Consider the following 26180-nt stretch of genomic DNA (forward strand, 5'->3'; position numbering starts at 1 on the left):
GTCCATTCTCACTCTGCTATAAAGAACTACCTGAGACTGGGTAATTGACAAAGAGAAGAGGTTTAATTAACACACAGTTCCACAGGCTTAACTGGAGGCATGACTGGGAGGCCTTAGGAAACTTATAATCGTGGCAGAAGATGAAGGGGAAACAAGTACCTTCTTTACATGGAGGCAGGAGAGAGAACGAAGGGGGAAGTGCCACACACTTTTAAACCATCAGATCTCATGAGAACGAGAATAGCAAGGGGGTAATCTGACCCCAGGATCCAATCACCTCCCACTAGGCTCCTCCCCTGACATGTAGGGATTACAATTCAACCTGAGATTTGGGTGGGGAGACAGAGCCAAACCAGATCACCTAGTTTAGGCAAAGCATCTTTTTAAAATTTCTCATTGTCCCCTGTTCATAATGCTGTCTCAACACTTACCCTATTATGTTCAAATGGTCTGTTTGTCCTCCTGACTAGAAAATGAGTTCCTAGGCCTCAAGGAAGTATGTCTTATTCATTTTTCATCACTAGCATTCAAAATAGTAACTAGAGCAAAAGAAGTCATTAAATATCTGATTAACCTGAAATGGAGGCGCTAAGGAGAACTAGAGAAAGAGGAAGAATTGAAAGATGTGATAAAAACAAAGATTACAGGACTTAAAACAACTACACGATAGGAGTAGCAGGGACATAAGAAAAAGGGAGAAATTAGGCCGGGCGCAGTGGCTCACGCCTGTAATCCCAGCACCTTGGGAGGCTGAGGCGGGTGGATCACCTGAGGTCAGGAGTTTGACAGCAGCCTGACCAACATGGTGAAACCCTGTGTCTATTAAAAACACAAAAATTAGCCAGGCATGGTTGCAGGTGCCTATAATCCCAGCTACTTGGGAGACTGAAGCGGGAGAATCGCTTGAACCCGGGAGGCAGAGGTTGCAGTGAGTCAAGATTGTCATTGCATTCCAGCCAGGGTAACAAGACTGAAACTCTGTCTCAAAAAAAAAAAAAAAAAAAAAAAGAAAAAGGGAAAAATTGAAGATGATGCCAGTACTTTTGGCATAAGCAACCAGGTGGTGCCATTAACCAGGATATGAAGTGTAGAGAAGGGAGATGAACAGATTTGAAGAGAAAAATGATTAGTTATATCAACCAAAATTAAGGCTGTTGAGAGAGAAATAATTTGATAAAGGTTTACTGTAGTCAAATATGAAGATTGACCCAGGAAGACACATCAACAAAGTTGGGAGTGTTCCAGAGTCTGTTACAAGTTGGAAGGCTTTTATAAGACAGTGTAGGAGAAGGTAGGGGGACTTCTCATACCAGAGTTGTATTTTTTCATTGATGGGTGTAACACAGAGGTTATAATCATTGGCCACAGACTGCAACATATAGGCTAAAATGTCTGCATGCAAGACAATCAGTAAAACTTTATGATCCTGGCCAGGCACGGTGGCTCATACCTGTAATCCTGCACTTTGGGTGGCTGAGGCGGGTGGATTGCCTGAGCTCAGGAGTTTGAGACCAGCCTGGGAAACATGGCAAAACCCCGTCTTTACTAAAAATACAAAAAATCAACGGGGCATGGTGGGGTGTGCCTGTAATCCCAACTACCGGGGAGGCTAAGGCACGAGAATCGCTTGAACCTGGGAGGCAGAGGTTGCAGTGAGTGGAGATCGTGCCACTTCACTCCAGCCTGGGCAACAGAATAAGACTCTGACTCAAAAAAAAAAAAAACTTTATGATTGAAAAATAAATCAGCATTCTTTTTAGTGTTAGTAGGTTATACATTAATCAGTAGGTCAACAATTTGAGGAACTCATAAGATTCTTTATTCAGGGACAGATGTCACCATGAATCACAAGACCTTAAAGAAAACTAACAAATGCGACCTGTAGCTTATCAGTTAAATGGCTGTGTTTGAGATATCTGGACATCAAGTGAAGATGTCCAGTGGGCCGATGAGAAAGTATGTTTAGAGTTCACTGGAAATATCTGGTCTAGATATAAGTATTTGGATGGATTTTGTTTGTTTGTTTGTTTGTTTTCAGAGACAGAATCTTGCTGTGTTGCCCAGGCTTGGTGCAATCATGGGAAACTGCAGCTTCAATCTTGCAGGCTCAAGTAATCCTCCCACCTCAGCCTCCGGAGTAGCCGAGACTACAGGAACACGCCATCACACCTGTCTAATTTTTGTGGTTTTTGTAGAGATGTGGTCTCTCCACGTTGAACGGGCCGGTCTGGAATCTCTGGGCTCCAGTGATCCTCTTGCCTCAACCTCCCAAAGTGCTGGGATTACAGGCATGCGCCCCTGCGCCCAGCTGAAAGTTGTAACTAAGTTGATAGGTTGAAGTTGTAGCAATGATTATAATTCTCCTGGAAAAGTGTGTAGAGGGAGGAAATATGCATCACAAAATGCAGAATGAGGAAAGAGCGGCAAAGCCTCTTCTGAAATTGCTAATAGAAGAAAGTAAGATATTGGATGAAATGAATAAGATTTTATGGAAATGAACAATCCTAAGAAATGGCTTATAAATGAGTTGCCAGTAGGACCAGGGTCTCTCATAAATCTAGTCAGAGCAATAGCATATAGAATAAAGAAATATAAAAAATGTGAATAATTACATTTTTCTCAATATAGTAGTTCTCCTTATCCATGAAGGATACATTCCATGACCCTCAGGTGATGCCTGAAACCACGAATAATAACAAACTCTATATAGACTGTGTTTTTTCTTATACATACATTCCTATGATAAAGTTTAATTAGGCACAGTAAAAGATGAAAATTAGGCTGGGCGCAGTGGCTCATGCCTGTAATCCTAGCACTTTGGGAGGCCTAGGCAGGTAGATCATTTGAGGTCAGGAGTTCGAGACCAGCCTGGCCAACGTGGTGAAACCCTGCCTCTACTAAAAATACAAAAATTAGCTGGGCATGGTGGTGCGTGCCTGTAATCCCAGCTACTCAGGAGGCTGAGGCAGGAGAATTGCTTGAGCCTGGAAAACAGAGGTTGTGGTGAGCCAAGATTGCACCACTGCACTCCGGTCTGGGCAACAGAGTGAGACCCTGTCTCAAAAAAAAAAACAGAGATGAAAATTAATAATAAAATAGAATAGTTATAATAGGGCGGGCCCGGTGGCTGACACCTGTAATCCAAGCTCTTTAGGAGGTCGAGGCAGATGGATCGTCTGAGGTCAGGAGTTCAAGACCAGCCTGATCAACATGGTGAAACCCCGTCTGTACTAAAAATATAAAATTAGCCGGGCATGGTGGTGCATGCCTGTAATTCCAGTTACTTGGGAGCCTGAAACAGAAGAATAGCTTGAACCCGGGAGGCGGAGGTTGCAGTGAGCTGAGATTGTGTCATTGCACTCCAGGCTGGGCAACAAGAGCGAAACTGTGTCTCAAAAGAAATTAGTATTATTATTATAATAATATACTATAATAAATGTTATGTGAATATGGCCTCTCTCTCTCTCTCTCTAAATATCTTATTGTACTATATCATGGGTAACTGAAACCACAGAAAGGGGGGAACTACTGTATATTATAATTCATCTTTATGATAAGGATTTTTTAATGACTTGATAAAAGTGAAAGTTGGAAAGTTAGAATTTTGTGGTTTTTCTCCAGAACAGTCTGTGTTTTGATTCTAATAAAAAGTGCTAGTTATCCATATACAAATATAATTTAATATATTGATATTTATTGAATGCATTCTGTATAGTAGGCAATGTTTTAAGTAATTTAATGTTTTACTAGCCAGTATCTTTCCCTCTTTTTCTGGGAACTGTTTACATTAGTCAGCTTTTATCAGATTATACCACATAACAAACAACTCTGAAAATTCAGTGCTGTCTTAGTCAATTGATAAAAAATAGCTGAGACTGAATAACTTATAAATAATAGAGATTTCTTTCTTACAGTTCTGGAGGCTGATAAGTTGAAGATCAGACCGATGGCAGCTTTGGTGTCTGGTAAGGGCCCAGGCTCTGCTTCCAAGATGGCACCTTCGATGCTGTATCCTGTAGAAGTGATGAACTCTGTGTCTTCACGTGGCAGAAAGGATGGAAAAGGCCAAAAATGGCCTAGGTTGTTTCCACCAGCATTTTTTTTTTTTTTTTTTGAGACAGAGTCTCGCTCTGTTGCCCAGGCTGAAGTGCAATGGCACGATCTCCGCTCACTGAAAGCTCCACCTCGCAGATTCAAGCGAATCTCCTGCTTCAGTCTCCCAAGTAGCTGGAATTACTGGCACCCCCCACCATGCCCAGCTAATTTTTGTATTTTTAGTAGAGACGGGGTTTCACCATGTTGGCCAGGCTGGTCTCGAACTCCTGACTTCAGGTTATCCACCTGCCTTGGCCTCCCAAAGTGCTGGATTACAGGAGTGAGCCACCGCATCTGTCCTCTACCAGCCCTTTTAAAGCATCACTAATCGTATTCACAAGTGCAGAAGTCCTCACGACTTAATTGATCTAAAGACCCCAACTTTGAATACTGTAACACAGGTGAGTAAATTTTAACATGAATTTTGGACACATTTAGACCATAACAAGTACCTTAGAAAAGAAGGGACCATTTCTTGCTTATATTACATGTAGATTACAAATTGCCTACAATGCTGCTCAGATTTTGAGAAGGCTATGACTCTGCACCATGTGTTCGCTCATCCTGGATTGCAGATTAAAAAAGCAGTTCCTATGTGAAACCTGCTCATTCTCATGGCAGAGAGGGAAAGCCATGGAACTACTAAAAAATCATGATGCTTCTTAAAGTTTCTGCAAAACTGTATGTATGTCATGTCCTCTCTAGGTCGGGTGCAGTGGCTCACGCCTGTAATCCCAGCACTTTGGGAGGCCAAGACAGGCAGATCACAAGGTCGGGAGATCAAGACCATCCTGGCTAACATTGTGAAACCCCATCTCTACTAAAAATACAAAAAATTAGCCAGGTGTGGTGGCACGCGCCTGTAATCCCAGCTACTCGGGAGGCTGAGGCAGGAGAACTGCTTGAATCAGGGAGGCAGAGGTTACAGTGAGCTGAGATCGTGCCACTGCACTCCAGCCTGGATGACAGAGTGAGACTCCATCTCAAAAAATAAATAAATAAATAAATAAAATAAAAATGTCCTCTCACACTCTATTGGTGAAAGCATGTTATTGTGGTTGAGTCCAACCCGGAAGGGAGAGGGATATACACTCTTCCTGCACTTCAGTTTACATACTCATGGAAAGAACAGAGTGAATACTAGAGGACAGTATTACAATTCACTACACTGTTCCTCTGTCAGCTTAAGCGCTGTTCTATCTCCCACTCCTCAGATCAGTAGTAGCATGAAAATAACAGCCCACATTCCTGGTACCAGAGATGGAAATATGCACATCATGTACAAATTACCTGTTCTGACCTGTTTGGTGGCTCCCTGGAATACTGATTGAAAGGCTTGTCTTTATTTCACCTAACTTCTAACTAGCCTAGGGCTAAAGCTTCTTGCTGCAGGGCATTTGTTGAAAATATTTAGACGTTAGACTAAGTTTAGTCTAACGTCTAAATATTTTCCTAAGATGTCTAAATAGGTTCCTGCTGCCTGTGGTGATAGACAATAGCTAGGTCAATCAATAGACTAATCAAAAAGCTTGGGAGGAAAGGCTGGAGAATGAGACGGTCTATAAGGGTTTTCAAAAGTTCTGACAGATTCTTGAGAATCAAGAAGGTGAAATGCATGCTCAGGGCTATGCAAATGCCCTGGGAAAGTTGAAAAAGACCCTAAACTTACCCGTCCTCCTGACCATGAGGCTCTAAAAAAGTAGGATATGAAGGCTAAGGCAGAGTTGTAAAATGCCTGGTGAGTACTGAAAGCATGGCACAATGAATGCACAGAGCCCCACTGCAAAGACTGGAAGATTTTTTGGTCCCAGGTATTTAAGAAAATCTCTGTTCTCTCATTAGCTGACCAGTAAGCTAATGTAACAGAGACTTCAGGATCCACATGTAACAAAGAACAGACTATAAAATTAGTTCAGAAAATTCACTAAACAAAATATAACTACAATACTAGCACAACAACACACTCTAGGGAAGGGGGAGGAGCTGATTTCTAGAAATGCCATATTATAATATTTAAAATGTCCAGCTTTCAACAAGAAGTTATAAGGCATGCCAAGAAATAAAAAATTATGGTCTATAAACAGGAAAAATAAATTTATAGAAACTATGCCTGAGAAAGCCTAGATATTTGGGCTTTTTAGACAGACTTTAAATTGGCTATTTTAAATATGATCAATAGCCAAGCCATGTCTTAAGAACTAAAGTAAATATACGAATCATGTCTTGTCAAATTGCAAATATCAATGAAGAGATAAAAATATAAAACTGTCATGTCACAGTGATTTTTAAAAACAGGCTGGGCTGGGCGCGGTGGCTCACGCCTGTAATCCCAACACTTTGGGAGGACAAGGCGGAAGGATCACGAGGTCAGGAGATTGAGACCATCCTGGCTAACATGGTGAAACCCCATCTCTACTAAAAATACAAAAACAAAATTAGCCGGGGGTGGTGGCGGGCACCTGTAGTCCCAGCTACTAGGGAGGCTGAGGTGGGAGAATGGTGTGAACCTGGGAGACAGAGCTTGCAGTGAGCCGAGATCTTGCCACAGAACTCCAGCCTGGGCGACAGAGCGAGACACCGTCTCAAAAAACAAAACAAAACTAAAAACCAGAGGCCGGGCTCAGTGGTTCATGCCTGTAATCCCAGCACTTTGCGGGGCCGAGGTGGGCTGACCACCTGAGGTCAGGAGTTTGAGACCAGCCTGGCCAACATGGTAAAACCCTGTCTCTACTAAAAATACAAAAATTAGCTGAGTGTGGTGGTGGGCGCCTGTAATCCCAGCTACCCAGGAGGCTGAGGCAAAAGAATTGTTTGAAACTGGGAGGCGGAGGTTGCAGTGAGCCGAGATCGCGCCATTGCACTCCAGCCTGGGGGATAAGAGCAAGACTTCGTCTCAAACAAACAAACAAAAAAAAACACAGAATCCAGGCCGGTGCGGTGGCTCACGCCTGTAATCCCAGCACTTTGGGAAGCCAAGGTGGGTGGATCACCTGAAGAGTTTGAGATCAGCCTGGCCAACATGGTGAAACCTTGTCTCTACTAAAAATACCAAAAAAAAATTTAGCCGGAATTTGTGGTAATCCCAAGTACTCAGGAGGCTGAGGCAGGAGAATCACTTGAACCCAGGAGGCGGAGGTTGTAGTGAGCCAAGATCGCACCATTGCACTCCTGCCTTGGTGACAAGAGTGAGACTCCGTCTCAAAAAAACAAACAAACAAACAAACAAAAACAGAACCCAACTCTCAACTATATGCTATCTTCAAGAGATTCACTTTAGATTAAATACACAAATCAGTTGAAAGCAAAAGAATGCAAAATGTATTTCATGCAAACAGTACTGATAATAGAGCTGTTGTGGCTATACTAACACCAGACAAAATAGACTTTAAAACAAAAATTGTTAGACAAAGAAGAACGTTATATAATGGTAAAAGGGTCAATTCATCAAAAGACATAACAATTATAGTATATATGCACCCAACAAGAGAGCCCTGAAATACATGAGGCTAAAACTGACTACGTTAAAAAAGAAAAGGACAATTTAAAATGATAGTCAGGGGACTTCAATACCTTACATTTAATAATGGATACAACAATTAGACGGAAAATCCACAAAGAAATAGGAGATATGAACATCACTGTATATCAACTAGACTTAAACATGTGTATAATGATCCACTCAACAACAGAATACACACTTCTCAAGTGCACATGGAAAATTCTCTACAATAGACTATAGTTAGCTCATAAAATAAGCCTAAATAAGATTTAAAAATTGAAATCAGGCTGGGTATGGTGGCTCATACCTGTAATCCCAGCACTTTAGGAGGCCGAGGCAGATGGATCACTTGAGGTCAGGAGTTTGACACCAGCCTGGCCAACATGGCAAAACCCCATCTCTACTAAAAATGCATAAACTGGTCGGGGGCGGTGGCTCACACCTGTAATCCCAGCACTTTGGGAGGCCAAGGTGGGAGGATCATGAGGTCAGGAGATCGAGACCATCCTGGCCAACATGGTGAAACCCCATTTGTAACAAAATACAAAAAAATTGTACCCAAAATACAAAAAATTAGCCAGGTGTGGTGGCATGCATCTGTAGTCCCAGCTACTCGGGAGGCTGAGGCAGGGGAATCACTTGAACCAAGGAGGCAGAGGTTGCAGTGAGCTGAGATCACGCCACTGCACTCCAGTCTAGGCGACAAAGTGAGACCTATCTCAAAAAAAAAAAAAAGAGATGAAAATTAACAATAAAATAGAATAGAATTATTTATTAATAATAGAACAGAAAAATTAAAATAAAATGAATAGACTCTACCTCGAAAAAAATAAATTTTAAAAACAAGAGCAAACTAAACCCAAAGCAAGCAAAAGTGTGGAAATAAATTATTTAGAAAATAGAAAAACAATAGAGAAGATAAATGAAACTAAAAACCAATTTCTTGAAAAGATTAACAAAACTGGCACCTTTAGCTAGTCTGAACAAAAAAAAAGAGAAAAGAGTCAAATTACTAAAATCATAAATGAAATATGAGACATTACTACCAGTCTTACAGAAATAAAAATAATTATAATGAAATACTAGGAAAAAATTGTATGACAACAAATTAGACAACCTAGATTAAATGTACAAATTCCTAGAAATACACAAATTAGCAAAACTGACCTATGAAAAAATAGAAAATCTAAATAAACCTATAACAAGTAAAGAGATAAAGCTAATTTTTAAAAAACTTTCAGCAAAAAAAGCCAGGACTCAGCTTGGTACAGTGGCTCATGCCTGTAATCCTAGCACTTTAGGAAGGCAAGGTGGATGTATTGCTTCAGTTCAAGAGTTTGAGACCAGCCTAGGCAACATGGCAAGACCCTGTCTCTACCAAAAATAAATGTTGTTTTTTTTTTTTTAATTAGCCAGTCGTGGTGACACTTGCCTGTAGTCCCTAGCTACTCAAGAGACTGAGGTGGGAGGATCACTTGAGCCCAGGAGGTTGAGGCTGGAGTGAGCCATGATCATGCCACTGCACTCTAGGCTGGGTGATAGGGTGAGACCCTGTCTCAAAAAACAAACAAACAAACAAATCCCAGGACCAGATGACTTCACTAGTGTACTCTATCAAATAGTTTAATAAGATTAACACAAACTGACATCAGCAAGACAGCTAAGAGTTGCCTGATGCTCATATCCCCCATAAAAATGGAATAGAACACCATCCTGGTTAACACAGTGAAACCTCGTCTTTACTAAAAATACAAAAAATTAGATGGATGTGGTGGCACCTGCCTGTAGTCCCAGCTACTAGGGAGGCTAAAGCAGGAGAAGCTCTTGAACCCAAGAGGCAGAGGTTGCAGTGAGCTGAGTTTGCACCACTGCACTCCAGCCTGGTGATGAAGCGAGACTCCATCTGCAAAAAAAAAAGGAATAGAACAATAAATAAACAGCACTATTTCAACTCAAGTGACTGAAGAAGTACACTGGAAAGCTCAAGACACCTTGCATCTACAACACTCTATCCATCAACAGGATTGGCTCAGAGCCAGGGAAGTCTTTCTACGGGGAAAAGATAAGCTGGAGACTTCATTACCACCACAGATGTCAGTAGTCCTTCCTACAGGAGGGCCCCCCAGTTTTCACAGGTTCCATATCCAGTTTAGAGAGTTGCCAGGAATTTACATGGCTGCGTTGCTCCAGAGTAGGAGCCCACATTGTGCACCCACATCCCCACAACCTAAAGTGCTACAGCATGGTGCCATCTTGAATACAGACCCACTGCTAAAATGTGTTCTGCCCTGGAGGCCAATATCCACTGCCTCGCTCTATCCCTGAGGCCCTGTCATCATTCTACCACAAAAACACAGGTGCCTACAGCACTACTACACCAGCTGCCTGGAGTCTAGGCCTGACAGAATGACCAAGGCATGAGGGCACACAAACCCATGTTTCACCCCCACCCCCCAAAAGATGAATCTGCACAATTGGAGGCTGGGCGCAGTGGCTCATGCCTATAATCCCAGCACTTTGGGAGGCCAAATTGAGTGGATCACTTGAGGTCAGGAGTTGGAGACCAGCCTGGCCAACATGGTGAAACCCCATCTCTACTAAAAATACAAAAACTAGCTGGGCATGGTGGTGGGCACTTGTAATCCCAGCTACTCAGGAGGCTGAGGCAAGAGAATCACTTGAACCCAGGAGGCGAAAGGTGCAGTGAGCCAAGGTCACCACTGCACTCCAGCCGCGTGACAGAGTGAGACTCCATTTCAAAAAAAAAAAGGACAGAGCAGAGCAGTGGTTATCAGAAACTGGAGATGGGTAGGAAGAGAGGAGGAGGGGATGATTTTGGTCAAAAGGTACAAAGCTACAATTAGATTGGAGGAATAATTTCATAACTTCTGGTATTTTATTGCACAGTAGGGTAACTATGGTTAACTATAGGGTATTGTATATTACAAAATAGCTAGAAGAGAGTGTTTAAATGTAATAAGCACAAAGAAGATCAATGCATGAGATAATGGATGTGCTAACTACCCTAATGTAATAATTATATAATACATACGTGCATTGAACTATCAAATCGTACCCAATCCCTATGTACAATTACAATGTGTCAATTTTAAAAAATTTAATATTAATACAAGTTTTTCTAAAAGTCTTCCAAAAAAATAGAAGGGAAAGGAACACTGAACTCAGTCTATGAGTCCAGTAATACCCTGATGCTAAAGCCAGACACAATATTTGAAGAAAAGAAAATTAGAGAATAATATATCTTATGCGTATATATGCAAATATTCTCAATAAAAAGCTAGCAAACCAAATCCAGCAGCATATAAAAAGGATTATACATGATAATCAAGTGGGATTTATCCCAGGAATGCTAGGCTGATTTAACTTATAAAACTTAATCAATGTAACATATCATAGTAATAGAATGAAGGGGGAGAAAACCCACGCAATCCTATCAATAGACCCAGAAAAAGTGACAAAATCTAAATCCTTTTTATGACAATAGCACATGAGAAACTAGAAATAGAAGAAAACTTTCTAAGTCTGCTAAAGAGCATCTATAAAAAGCCCAGAGATAGCATACGTAATAGTGAAACATTAAAAGCATTCCTCCTAAAATCAGAAATAAGACAAGGATGTCAACTTTCACCATTCTATTTAACATTGTGCTGAAGATTCTAGCTAGGGCAATTAAACAAGAAAAAGAAATAAAAGGTATACAGATTTGAAAGGAAGAAATAAAATTATCACTGTTTGCAAGTGAAATAATCTTACATGTATAAAACTTTAAAGGATCTACAAAAAAACACTCTTAGAGCTACTAAACAAGCTCAAGAACGTTGCAGAATACAATATTTAGAAATCGGTTGCATTTCTATGCATTAATAATGAACAATCTGAAAATGAAATAATAAAACAATCCCACTTATGAAAGCATTAAAAGAATAAAATACTTGGGAATAAATTTAACATAGTAGGGTTGTACACTAAACACTAAAAACATTGCTGAAAGAAATTAAAGATCTAAATAAATGGAAAGGCATCTTCTGTTCACAGATTATAAGACTTACTATTGTTAAGATGGTGATACTCCAAAGTGTTCTATAAATTCAGTGCAATCACTGTCAAAATTCCAACTGTCGACCAGACACAGTGGCTCACACCTGTAATCCCAGCACTTTGGGAGGTCAAGGCAGTGGATCACCTGAGGTCAGGAGTTTGAGACCAGCCTGACTAACATAGCGAACCCCTGCCTCTGGTAAAAAATAATACAAAAATTAGCCAGGCATGGTGGTGGGCACCTGTAATCCCAGCTAATCGGGAGGCTGAGACATGAGAATCACTTGAACCCAGGAGGGTTCAGGTACCTCACTGTACCTCACTGCGGAGGCTGCAGTGAGCCGAGATTGTGCCACTGCACTACAGCCTGGGTGACAGAGTGAGACTGTCTCAAACAACAACAACAAAAATGCCAATTGCCTTGTTAAGAAATAGAAAAGTTGATTCTAAAATTCATATGGAATTGGAAAGGACACAGAATAGCCAAAAAAAACTTGAGAAAGAACACAGTTGGAGTCCTCACTCTTCTTCATTCTGAAAACTTACTACAAAGCTATAGCCATCAAGAGAGTGTGATACTAATACAAGGCTAGATCAATGGAATAAAACTGTGAGTTCATACATGAACCCATGCTTTTATGATCACTTGATTTTTGTTTTTGTTTTTGTTTTGAGACAGGGTCTTGCTTTGTCACCCAGGCTGGAGTGCAGAGGCACAATCACGGCTCACTGCAGCTTTGACCTCCTGGGCTCAAGCAATCCTCCCACCTCAGCTCCCCAAGTTGCTGGGACTACAGGTGCATGCCACCACATGCAGCTAATTTTGTTATTTTTTATAGAGACAGGGTTTTGTCATGTTGTGCAGGCTGGTCTCAAATTCCTGGGCTCAAGTGATCCTCCCACCTCAGCCTCCCAAAGTGCTTGGATTATAGGTATAAGTCACCGTGCCCAGCCAGCGATCACTTGATTTTTTTTTTTTTTTTTTGAGATGGAGTCCTGCTCTGTCACCCAGGCTGGAGTGCAGTGGCACCATCTCACCTCACTGCAATCTCCACCTCCCGGGTTCACACCATTCTCCTGCCTCAGCCTCCCAAGTAGCTGGGACTACAGGCGTCCGCCACCATGCCCGGCTAATTTTTTGTATTTTAGTAGAGACGGAGTTTCACCGTGTTAGCCAGGATGGTCTTGATCTCCTGACCTCATGATCCACCCGCCTCGGCCTCCCAAAGTGCTGGGATTACAGGCGTGAGCCACCACGCCCAGCCTGATCACTTGATTTTTGACAAGGGTACCAAAACCATTTGGTGGCGAAAGAATTGTCTTTTTCACAAATGCTGTTGAAACAAGTGGGTATCCACATCCAAAATAATTCTGAAGTTGAAAATTTGCCTTACAACATATACAAAACTTCAAAATGGATCAACAATCTAAATATAATAACAAAAACTACAAAACTTATAGAAGAAAACATAGGTGCAAATCATCATGACCTTGGAATTGGCAATTTTTAAGAAGACTTTAGACCAATTTTAGGTTCACAACGAAATTGAATGGAAAGTACAGAAAATTTTCACATGACCCTGACCCAGCAACATGCAGCCTCTTTTAATATCAACATCCCATACCAGAGTAATGCATTTGTTACCATCAATGAACCTACTGTAAAATAAATAAATAATAAATAATTAATAAATAAATAAAAGTTTAGGACTTTCCAAATTTATTTTGCCAAAGAGAAAAGTTAAACCCTAAAAGCTGACTCACATAACATGACTGTTTTTCTTCTCTGGTGCATGACCATTGCTTTCTAAACTTTGTGTTGAGATGTTATACATTAACCAGAATCCCTATTCTTAATTCAAACCTAGACTAAATGCTGTAAAAATAGAGACCCTATGACTGTTACAATAAAATGTTAAACAACCCTGTTAGAGTGTAATCAATAGTAGCCCATCAAATCTCATATCTATATGTTAGTCTTCATATAGAAAATGTTATTTTGTTCAACACCTCTATTTTGCCTATATAAACCATCCTCATTTCTCATTTTTCTCCACATCAGGTCACTAATCACCATCCTTTTTTTTTTTTTTTTTTTTTTTTAACCCCAGGCTGGCGTGCAGTGGTGCAATCTCAGGTTAGGGCAACCTCCATCTCCCAGGTGCCTGAGTTGAAGCAATTCTCCTGCCTCATACTCCCAAGTAACTGGGATTACAGGGGCCTACCACCACACTCAGCTAATTTTTGTATTTTTAGTACAGACAGGGTTTCTCTATGTTGGCCAGACTGGTCTCAAATTCCTGATCTTAGGTGATTCACCTGCCTTGGCATCCCAAAGTGCTGGGATTACAGGCGTGAGCCACAGCACCCAGCCACTAATCACCATTTTGTGTGTGTGTGTGTGTGTGTGACACAGTAGTGCTCTGTCACCCAGGCTGGAGTGCAGTGGTGTGATCGTGGCTCACTGCAACCTCTGCCTCCCAGGGTCAAGTGATTCTCCTGCCTCAGCCTCCTGAGTAGCTGGGATTACAAGTGCCAATCACCATTCTTTGGTGTAGCTCTGCTACCCAGATGGCCACCCTCACACTTGGCTTTTAAATAAACTCTTTTAACTAGATCCTAAGCTTTTTGACTATTTTAGGTTTACACTATGTTAGAAATCATCTCCTGCTCTGTTGGTTTCATCATACCTCAATAATAAAAAAAGACATCTTATTTTTAATTTTAATTTTCATTTTATTATTTGTAGAGATGAGGTCTCCCTATGTTGCCCAGGCTGGTCATTATTGTTTTAAAATATCATTTTTGGGCCAGGTGTGGTGGCTTACCCCTGTAATCCCAGCGCTTTGGGAGGCTGTGATGGGAGGATCACTTGAGCCTAGGAGTTCAAGACCAGCCAGGGGGAAAATGTGAAAGATCTTAAATTTCTGGCCGGGCGCAGTGGCTCATGCCTGTAATTCCAGCACTTTGGAAGGCCAAGGTGGGCAGATCACCTGAGGTCAGGAGTTTGAGACCAGCCTGGCCAACATAGTGAAACCCCATCTTTAATAAAAATACAAAAATTAGCCAGGCATGATGGTGCATGCCTGTAATCCCAGCTACTTGGGAGGCTGAGGCAGGAGAATTGCTTGAACCCGGGAGGCGGAGGTTGCAGTGAGCCAAAATCACAATTGCACTCCAGCCTGGGCGACAGAGCAAGACTCTGCATCAAAAAAAAAAAAAAAAGTTATGTTTACACTACCCTGTAGTCTATTAAGTATGCAATAGCATTATTTGTTTAAAAAAGTGTGCATGCCTTAATTAAAAAATGCTTTATTGCTAAAAAAAAAAAAAAAAGGCAAACCATCACCTGAGCCTTCAGCAAGTCGTAATTTCTGCTTGTGGAGGCTCTTGCCTCAATGTTGATTGCTGCTGACTGATCAGGGCAGATGTTGCTGAAAGTTGGGGTGGCTGTGGCAATTTCTAAATAAGACAACAATAAAATTTGCTATATTAATTGACTCTTCCTTTCAAGAAAGATTTCTCTGTAGCACATGATGCTGTTTGATAGCATTTTACTCACAGTAGAACTTCTTTAAAACTTGGAGTCAATCCTCTCAAACTCTGCTGCTCCTTTAGTAACCAAGTTAGAATATTTAGATAATATTTCATCAATATTCTAAATCGTTTGTTGTCATTTTGACAATGTTCACAATATCTTCACCAGGAGTAGATTCCATCTCAAGAAACCACTTTCTTTGCTCATCTGTAAGAAGCATCTGTTCACGTTCTGTCAAGAGATTGCAGCAATTCAGTCACGTCTTCAGGCTCCACTTCCAATTTTGCCATTTCCACCACATCTACAGTGACTTCCTTTAATGAAGTCTTGAACCCATCCCCCCAAAGTCATCTATGAGGACTGAAATGAACTTCTTTCAAACTTCTGTTAGTGTTCATATTTTGACCTCTTTTCATGAATGTCCAGGCAATGGCATGATCTCAGCCCACTGCAACCTCTGCCTCCCAGGTTCAAGTGATTCTCTTGCCACAGCCTCCAGAGTAGCTGGGACTACAGGCGCGTGCCACCACGCCTGGCTAATTTTTGTATTTTTAGTAGAGATGGGGTTTCACTTATGCTGGCCATGCTGGTCTCAAACTCCCAACCTCAGGTGATCTGCCCACCTTGGCCTCCCAAAGTGCCAGGATTATAGGTATGAGACACTGCCCCCAGCCTGAAATTTAAGATCTTTCACATTTTTCTCTTGCACATAGCAATGATCGGAATGACAATGGGAACCAGGAGAATAATTTCTGTGCATTTCTTTTTTTTTTTTTTTTGAGACAGTCTCGCTCTGTCGCCAGGCTGGAGTGCAGTAGCATGATCTCAGCTCACTGCAAGCTCCGCCTCCCGGGTTCACATCATTCTCCTGCCTCAGCCTCCCAAGCAGCTGGGACTACAGGCACCCGCCACCACGCCTGGCTAATTTTTTGTATTTTTAGTACAGACGGGGTTTCACTGTGTTAGCCAGGATGGTCTCGATCTCCTGACCTTGTGATCTGCCCGCCTCGGCCTCCCAAAGTGCTGGGATTAGAGGCGTGAGCCAGTGCGCCTGGCCATTTCTGTGCATTTCTATAGGAAACTGGCTAAGCAAGTTCAGAGTCAAAATCCTTAAGCCACTTCATGGATTTAGGATACAAGAGGAACCTGAAGTTAAAGGACAGAACACCTAAATATACCTCCTGGTGAGACACCTTGCTTTTCTCCCAAACAACTCAGGCTGGACAGATGCAAAGATGTCATGGGGCGGGGCGGTGTGGGGGAGCCAGGCTAGTCCCAGGGAATTGTGGAGAGGAAGAGTCAGGTTTCAGAAGTAAGCAAGTAGGACCTGATGCCTAAGCAGAGGGCCCTGGGGCTGTGTCCTATAGTAACATGGATGGGGCCAGAGACTGGAAAAGCCCCAGCAGAGAAGAACGTTTTTGGTATTTTTATCAGGGAGCTATTGACATTGTGTATGGAGTTGTTCTGCACATTTCAGTATATTTACTATCCCTGCCCTATGCCTACTAAATGCCACTAAATCCTGAAGTCACTGTGACTAGAAATGTCATGCACAGTTCCAAATGCCCACTAGGGGGCCCGTATCACCCTTGATTGCCACTTATCACATATTTGCTAATAAACACACTTCCTGATTAATGTAGTGGGATACAATCGGATATCATAATTAATATTTCTCTTCTTCACAGGTTTTCCAGTTTCTCTCCCAACCACAGGCATCCCTCTTCACCCACTAAATCAAAGCAATGGGTTGCTCAGGATAAGGGTGACATAGCCAAAAACGAAGATGACAACTGCGTTTCTGAATGGAATTTTAAAATCAAAGGTAAAACAGTAGGCTTTTTATTATAAGAGCCAGATTTTTTTTTTTTTTTTTAAGACAGGAAACAAGTTTTCAAAGTTCTAAATAATTTAGAGCTGGGAAGACTCAGGGCGGAGTGATTATACCATAAACCAAATCCTCAGGAGGTATGAAGTTGTTTACCAAAAGGAAATAAAAGTTCAACTTGCTGGAAGAGAACCTGAGGGCATGTCAGAGGCATTTGAACCAGAGTGCCTCCATCTTGAATAGGGGCTGGGTAAAATGAGGCTGAGACCTACTGGGCTGCATTCCCAACAGGTTAGGCATTCTAAGTTACAGGATGAGATAGGAGGTCGGCACAAGGTACAGGTCACAAAGACCTGGCTGATAAAACAGGTTGTGGTAAGGAAGCTGGCGAAAACCCACCAAAACCGAGACAGTGACGAGAATGACTTCTGGTCATCCTCGCTGTTCATTATATGCTAATTATAATGCATTAGCATGCTAAAAGGCACTCCCACCAGTGCCATGACAGTTTACAAATGCCATGGCAATGTCAGGAAGTTACCCTATATGATTTAAAAAGGGGAGGAACCCTCAATTCTGGGAATTGCCCACCCCTTTCCCGGAAAATTTATAAATAATCCACCCCTTGTTTAGCATGTGATCAAGAAATAAGGCTGGGAACAGTTGCTCATGCCTGTAATCCCAGCACTTTGGAAGGCCAAGGCAGGCGGATCACTTGAGGTCAGGGGTTTGAGATTTGCCTGTCCAGTATGGCGAAACCTCCGTCTCCGCTAAAAATGCAAAAATTAGTGGGGCCTGGTGGCGCGTGCCTGTAATTCCAGCTATTTGGGAGGCTGAGGCTCGAGAAGCATTTGAACCCTGGAGGCAGAGGCTGTGGTGAGCTCGCTGCATTGCACCACTGCATTCCAGCTTGAGCAACAGAGTGAGACTCGAAAGAGAGAAAGAGAGAGAGAGAGAAAGAGAAAGAAAGAGGGAGAGAGTGAAAGAGAAAGAGAGAGAGAAAATAACCACAAGAATAGCCCAACCAGCGGCCCACGGGGCTGCTCTGCCTGTGGAGCAGCCATTCTTTATTCCTTTACTTTCCTAATAAACTTGCTTTCACCTTATGGATTCCTCTCGAATTCTTTCTTGCGTGAGATCCAAGAGCCTTCTCTCGGGGTCTGGATTGGGACCCCTTTCTAACAATGTGACTAGAATGTAGATGCTGGTAGGTGCCCAGGAAAGAACTGTACCCCCTTCCCACTTTCCTCAATCAGCTAAGAAGGCAGGAAATTCCCCAGGGGGATGGTGAAGACTTTAGAGCAGAGAGGGTCTTCGCCTTGCTTCCAGCAGGCCTCAGTGAGAGGCCCCCACTCACCACACGCGGAGGAAGGTGTCTGAAACAGATACTCCTCCCCACTCTCCAGGACACTGAACATCCACTGAACATCCCACAGTTTCAGGAGCCTTCTCACCAAAGCAATACAGAAGTGGGTAAAAGTGGGCGGGGCCTTGTGGTGGGAGTGAGGCTAGCAGACATGGTGGCAGACATGGTGGCAGACACGGAACTTCGGGGAAAGGGGCTGACAGCCAAAGGCTAGCGGGAATGGCCCATGCCAGCACATCCTGAGCCAGATGCCTCTGAGGTCTATACAACATAAATCCCCAGGAAAAAAGAAGGAAAAGAAAGATGGGCAAAACCTTGGACCAACTTAATTTAAATATGTAAATTGCAAAGTTCTCATAGAAGGTTAAGTTTTTGTGGGAAAGGAACTGACTTAGTCCATTTTCTATGCTTATAACAGAATACCTGAAAATGAATATCTTTTTTTTAATAAAGCCTTTTTATGATTTATCTTTTTTTTTTTTTTTTTGAGAAGGAGTCTCACTCTGTCACCAAGGCTGGAGGGCTGTGGCACGATCTCAGCTCACTGCAAGCTCCCCGTCCTGGGTTCATGCCATTCTCCTGCCTCAGCCTCCCTAGTAGCTGGGACTACAGGCGCCTGCCACCACGCCCGGCTAATTTTTTGTATTTTTAGTAGAGACGGGGTTTCACCGTGTTAGCCAGGATGGTCTCGATCTCCTGACCTCGTGATCCACCCACCTCGGCCTCCCAAAGTGCTGGGATTACAGGCATGAGCCACCGTGCCCGGCCTAATTTATCCTTTTTTTTTAAAAAAGCCATCATATGGTGAGGGAGCTGAGCCAGCTCAAGTTTCTCTTCCTCTTCTCTTAAAGCCACTGGTCCCACTTGCATGAAAATCCGTTAATCGATTAAGCCATGAATTTGTGAATTCATGAATGGACTAATCATTTCATGAGGGGAAGAGTTCTTAAGAGACTATCACCTGTTAAAGGCCCTCTCAATACTGCCACATTGTGGATTATGTTTCACCGTGAGTTTTGGAGGGGGCAAATATTCAAACCATAGTGGAGCCTTAGCAACTAAGAGCAGTACTATGGACATAAAGAGTCCATGAAATTTATCCTCAATATACCAATGAGTATTTATACCATCTTTTTTTTTTTATTTTTATTATGATTATTTTTTTGAGATGGAGTTTTGCTCTTGTTGCCCAGGCTGGAGTGCAATGGCATGATATCGGCTCACTGCAACTTCCGCCTCCCAGGTTCAAGTGATTCTCCTGCCTCAGCCTCCCGAGTAGCTGGGATTACAGGTGCACACCACCACACCCAACTAATTTTGTATTTTCAATAGAGATGGGATTTGTCCATGTTAGGCTGGTCTCAAACTCCCGACCTCAGGTGTCCCAAAGTGCTGGGATTACCGATGTGAGCCACTGCGCCTGGCCTATCCCCTCTTTATTTAAGCCCTTTAAATTTGCAGGGGGTGCCTAATGTCAAATATCAGCAGTTTAGTTTGTTCAGGATTAATTATTTGTGTAGTTTTGATGACTATGTATTGAAAACAAGTGCTCCTTTTACTTCTGTGTGATTGCAAATACCACTGAAGTAGCCCCTAACTATATAGGGGCTGAAAATTGCCATTATCTAATCCATTGATCATTTAATCTATTGATAATGGCAATTTTCAGCCCCTAAGTAGTTAGACAGATTGCAATCTGTCCAATTTTATTTTTATTTTTTGCATTTATTGAATTAGAAAAGCATGCCCATTTTTAAAGCAATGAAATACCAATCCGTATTTGTGCTAAGTATAGTTTTAAAATTAACTATCACAAATAAAACAGCAACAGCTTAGACTTTAGGGTAGTTTTCTTCCAGGAATTCTCAATTCCTAAATTGCGAACCACAGTATAAATTCAGAGAGAAAATTCCACTTTAGATTTGAATACAGCTCCAGGAGCGGATGATTTTCTCTTTGTTATACTCTTTAGAGGTTTTTTTTTTTTTAAATCTGTCATTACATTCAGATTTTAAATTCAATAAACATACACAATATACATCTCTTTGGAGGTGACCAAAACAGGCATTCCTCTTATTTCACACACACCAAGTAAGCCTACAGTTAATGTTGCTTTGATACTGATGAGAAACCCATATTTTATGTTAGCAATTTCTACTTTTCTGTCTCCCCAGAAAATAATAGAATTTCAACTTCTTTTCAAAGAATGCCAAAATAGTCTGGAAAAACCACCAAAAATTCAAAAAAACAAAACCCCAAAAAACAACAAAAGTCTTAAGCTTTTGGCCGGGCATGGTGGCTCATGCCTGTAATCCCAGCACTTCGGGAGGCCGAGGCAGGTGGATCACCTGAGGTCGGGAGTTCGAGACCAGCCTGACCAACATGGAGAAACCCCCATCTCTACTAAAAATACAAAATTAGCCAGGCATGGTGGTGCATGCCTGTAATCCCAGCTACTCAGGAGGCTGAGGCAGGAGAATCACTTGAACCGGGAGGCTGAGGTTGTGGTGAGCTGAGATCGTGCCATCACACTTTAGCCTGGGCAACAAGAGCGAAACGCTGTCTCAAAAAAAAAAAAAAAAGTCTTAAGCTTTCATAAGCACATAATCAGATCTTCCCATCTTTCATGGGGACTGTTGATTGGTAAATTCTGTTTTATGTTACAAAAGAGCAAAGTGGCTGTGTTCTAATACAGTTCTAGTTTTGCAACAAAAGTCTTGTAAAATTTTATATTCTCATTATTAAACATGTGGATTTTAAGGGGCAGTCTCCATGCCTTATGACAAAACTAAGTGATAAAATCAAGGAATGTGCTGGTCAATCTGTTTTATTGTATACTTGATACCTTTTATGGTTGCATTTCATTACCTGAAATTTGGGGAAAAAAGACTAGAAACTTGGCTTTTAGGTCACTTCTTCTTTTTTTTTTTTTTGAGACAGAGTCTTGCTCTGTCACCCAGGCTGGAGTGCGGTGGCGCGATCTCGGCTTATTGCAACCTCTGCCTCCTGGGTTCAAGCGATTCTCCTGCCTTAGCCTCCTGAGTAGCTGGGACTACAGGCATGCACCACCATGCCTGGCTAATTTTTTTTGTATTTTTAGTAAAGATGGGGTTTCACCACGTTGGCCAGGCTAGTCTGAAACTTCTTTTTTTTTTTTTTTTTGAGGCGGAGTCTCGCTCTGTCGCCCAGGCTGGAGTGCAGTGGCGCAATCTCGGCTCACTGCAAGCTCCGCCTCCCGGGTTCACGCCATTCTCCTGCCTCAGCCTTTCCGATTAGCTGGGACTACAGGCGCCCGCCACCACGCCCGGCTAATTTTTTGTATTTTTAGTAGAGACGGGGTTTCACCGTGGTCTCCATCTCCTGACCTCGTGATCCGCCCGCCTCGGCCTCCCAAAGTGCTGGGATTACAAGCGTGAGCCACCGCGCCCGGCCTAGTCTGAAACTTCTGACCTCAGGTGATCTGCTTGCCTCAGCTTCCCAAAGTGCTGGGATTACAGGCGTGAGCCACCACGCCCAGCTGCTTGTAGGTCACTTCTGATAGCCTTGTAGTTCATTATATTGCTTATGAGCTTTGTATTCTGCTTTTGTGTTTGTTTTACTTTTCAGTGAAAATAAATAAATAGTTCAAGTGGAATCTATGCTTTAGTTATGTAAAGAATAGATTGCAGCAACATGGAATCAGGTGGAGGCCATTATCCCAAGCGAATTAACGCAGAAACAGAAAACCAAATATGGCATGGTCTCTCTTATAAGAGGGAGCTAAACATTGAGTACACATGGACACAGAGATGGGAACAATAGACACGGGGTTTACTTGAGGGTGGAGGGTGAAAGAAGGGTGAGGAGCAGAAAACTACCTACTGGGTACTGTGCTCACTACCTGGGTGATGAAATCTTTGTACATCAAACCCCAGCAACACATAATTTACCCACATAACAAACCTGCACATGTACCCCCGAACCTAAAATAAAAGTTAGAATAAAAAAAAAAGAATAAAGAGAGAAGACTTCTTAGACTCCTTAATCATATTATTTTTGTTCTCTGGGTAAAGATGGCTGAGGCCTGATGGCCTGATAGACTGGTAGAAAGACAGTTATGAATTTAGAATTTCTTCTCTTCTTTTGATCACTTCATTCAGCAAGTAACAAGAGACACATAAAACAAAATTCTAAGGACTAAGTTAAGCTCAATATTTAAAGTCCAAGAAAACTGTGAGTTAAAAACTGGATATTAGGAACTGAACAGGACAAGTAACATTTCTTGTACTTTTAACTGCTTTTTCAAACAAATTAAAACTGATAGGAAGCTCTTGGGAAACTCTTTTCAGTCATTGCAAAAAAATAGCTCAACCTATCCTAATCTGGCAAAGATTTAGAGGGCCTAAATTCCTAAAAGCATTAGGGGATTTTTTTTTTTCCCTCGTTCCCAAGTATGCTGTATAAGAGTAATTTTTGTGGCTGGTCACGGTGGCTCACGTCTATAAATCTCAGCACTTTGGGAGGCCGAGGCAGGCAGAGCACCTGAGGTCAGGAATTTGAGACCAGCCTGGCCAACAGGGTGAAACCCCGTCTCTACTAAAAACACAAAAATTAGCCAGGCATGGTGGCGCATGCCTGTAGTCCCAGCTACTCGGGAGGCTGAGGCAGGAGAATCACTTGAACCCGGGAGGCGGAGGTTGCAGTGAGCCGAGATAGCACCATTGCACTCCAGCCTGGGCGATAGAGTGAGACGCAGTCTCAAAAAACAAACAAAAAAAAGAATGATTTTTATTATACCAAATTCAGAGTTAAAACATCTTTATATTCATTTGATATACTCTATGAGTGCATTTGCAGCCTTTAAAAGAGATGGTTGCTTAAGCCGACACTGCAGAGCATTGCAAGAAGTGTTGATTAAAATCTGCACATTTGTTCTGAGTTTGTCAATTCCAAGGAGGTTGGCTAATAGCAAGTAGTGGCTCTTCCACAGCTACTCAGCCCTGGATCATGGCCACCTGTGTGTCATTCCTATGCAATGACTGTTAATATTTTGGTGCATATCCTTCAAATCTTTTCCTTTCATCGTATATAGTTTTTAATTTGCAAAGTTGATCTCATAGCCTTACTTGCTATTTTATAATTTTTTTTCACTAACAACGTGTGATTGATTTTTTAAAAACCATGTTCAACCTTGTAAGATTATTCATCATCTGGCCTAGTTATAATTTATTAGTTTCCTGTTGTTGGACACTTAGGCTATTTTAAATTTTTGCCTACTGTAAATATTGTTGTGATTCACATTCTTGAACTTAAATCTTTGGGTACAGCCTGATTATGTTCTATAGATAAGTTTCTTGAAGTAATGTTACTGAGTCAAATGGCAAATGTTACCACCATGAGGTAATCACTGGAAATAATTTGGTGAATATTTTTGCTCTGTTTTGAAAAAATTAATGTGCATATACACAACTGTAAGTTTATATAACCTTTTATTTATTTATTTATTTATTTATTTAGAGACAGAGTCTCGCCCTGTTGCCCAGGTTGGAGTGCAGTGACACAATCTTGGCTCACTACAACCTCTGCCTCCCGGGCTCAAGCAATTCTCCTGCCTCAGCCTCCTGAGTAGCTGGGATTACAGGTATGTGCCACCACACACGGCTAATTTTTGTATTTTTAATAGAGATGAAGTTTCACCATGTTGGCCAGGCTGGTCTCAAACCCCTGACCTCAAGTGATCTGCCCACCTCGGCCTCCCAAAGTGCTGGGATTAGAGGAGTGAGCCACCATGCCTGGCCAGTTTATATAACTTTTTACTTTTTTATTTTATTTATTTATTTATTTTGAGATGGAGTTTCACTCTTGTTGCCCAGGCTGGAGTGCAATGGTGAGATCTCGGCTCACTGCAACTTTCACCTCCCTGGTTCTAGTGATTCTTCTGCCCCAGCCTCCCAAGTAGCTAGGACTACAGGTGCACACCACCACCCCCAGCTAATTTTTGTATTTTTAGTAGAGACGGGGTTTCACCATGTTGACCAGGCTGGTCTTGAACTTCCGACCTCAGGTGATCCACCCGCTTTGGCCTCCCAAAGTGCTGGGATTATAAGCATGAGCCACTGTGCCTGGCCAACTTTTTATTTGTATTATTTATTTGGAGACAAGAGTCTCACTTTGTCGCCCAGTCTGTAGTGCAGTGGCAGGATTTTGGCTTACTGCAACCTCCACCTCCTGGGTTCAAGAGATTCTCCTGCCTTGGCCTCCTGAGTAGCTGAGATTACAGGCGCGTGTCACCACACCCAGCTAATTTTTGTATATTTAGTAGAGACAGGGTTTCATTATGTTGGCCAGGCTGGTCTCAAACTCCTGACCTCAAGTGATCCACCTGCCTTGGCCTCCCAAAGTGCTGGGATTACAGACGTGAGTCACCGCGCCCGGCCTACATAACTTTTTTAAAAGGTTGTTGTGTTATGTATGGGGGGCTGTATTGAAGGTTTTTAAGCAGAGGAATGACATGATCTGATTTTCATTTTAGAAGAATCATTCTGGCTGCTATGCTTCAAATAGACTGCAGGGAGCAAAGATAGAAGAAAAGATAAAAGCAGGGAGTCTATTTCAGTAATCCAGGAGAGAGATAACAGTGGCTTGCAGCAGGAGACAGCAGTGGTGGGAGTGAATGGTGGTCAGATTCTGGATATATTTTTTGCAGGAAGACAGATTGCACGTGGGGTATGAGAGAAAGAAAGGAGTTCAGATTGACTCCCAAGTTTTTTAGATTTGAACAATGAAGGATGATGTTGACATCAAGTGACAGGGAAAAGGCTAAAGATGGAGCAGGTTTGGAAAGAGAAAAGAACAAGAGGTCAGTTTGGAGATAGTAAGTTTGAGATATCAATTAAGTATCCACATGGAGATGTCCAGAAGGCTGTTGAATAGATGAGTCTGGAGTTCTGGAGTGAACAGGCAGGCATTAGAAATATAAATTTGGAAATTATTAGCATATGGATGGTTTGTAAAGCCAGGAGACTGAGTGAGATTACAAAGGGAGATACAGACAAAGAGAAGAGGACCAAGACTCAGAAGAAGGAGCATTTCAACATGAAGAGCACTTACTATGCACCAGGTAAGGTTCTATGTGCTTTGCGTAGATTCTAGGTTGACTCGTTTAATGTCTGAAAGAACTCAGTGAAGAGGTATAGTTTAGTATAGAGGTTCCATTTAGCAGAAGAAGAATCAGAGGCACAGAAAGATTGTCAGTAAATGGATAAATTAGTTCACGATGTGAGTTGATAAATCGGTTTTACCTTCCTTATTGAATAATGCAAAGTTAATCTGAAATAAGTCATGTAAAATTTTTTTTGCACAGGTTTTCTTCAGTATGTTTCAAAAATCTTAGTAGTACTAGAAGACATTTCAGTTATATTTTAAATAATTAGCATGACTAATCTGTTCAAAGTGCTTTTCTTTCCAGCTGACAACACATTTTAGGAAAGAAGATTGAAGGGGGTAAAGAAAAAATGCTTATGTTCAAATTAGAAAAAAGAAGAGCCATTTTTAGTGTTCAGCGTTTCTAAAAGACACTGTCTTTAATTGCTTTCACATATATCTTCCTTAAGAACCATGCATTCTCTAATTATATTTAGGGATGGGAGAGGCAAATCAATAAAGAGAAATTGTCATTACTCCTACTACCTCACCCTATAATATATATTCAGAACTTCTCAAAGGGGCAGTTTCTAAGGCTATGACTTGTCCTTAACAGAAATGTGCGTTAGGCAGGGAAAGACAAAAAGCATGATGGTGGGTTAGTTCCTACAGA

General features: G+C 41.8%; 1 protein-coding gene across 1 annotated transcript in view; it reads left to right on the top strand.

The window, feature by feature from the left end:
* Positions 1-25316: 25316 nt before the first annotated feature.
* The window catches only part of ARHGAP10 (Rho GTPase activating protein 10), a 364968-nt gene continuing 364104 nt past the window's right edge, over positions 25317-26180 (top strand). Inside the window, exon 1 of the mRNA XM_055276077.2 lies at positions 25317-25484. The gene's annotated coding sequence lies outside the window, so the exon portion shown is untranslated. The remainder of the gene's footprint in view (positions 25485-26180) is intronic.

The sequence above is a fragment of the Symphalangus syndactylus genome, chromosome 4, assembly GCF_028878055.3.
Source record: "Symphalangus syndactylus isolate Jambi chromosome 4, NHGRI_mSymSyn1-v2.1_pri, whole genome shotgun sequence".
NCBI classification, from domain to species: Eukaryota; Metazoa; Chordata; class Mammalia; order Primates; family Hylobatidae; genus Symphalangus; species Symphalangus syndactylus.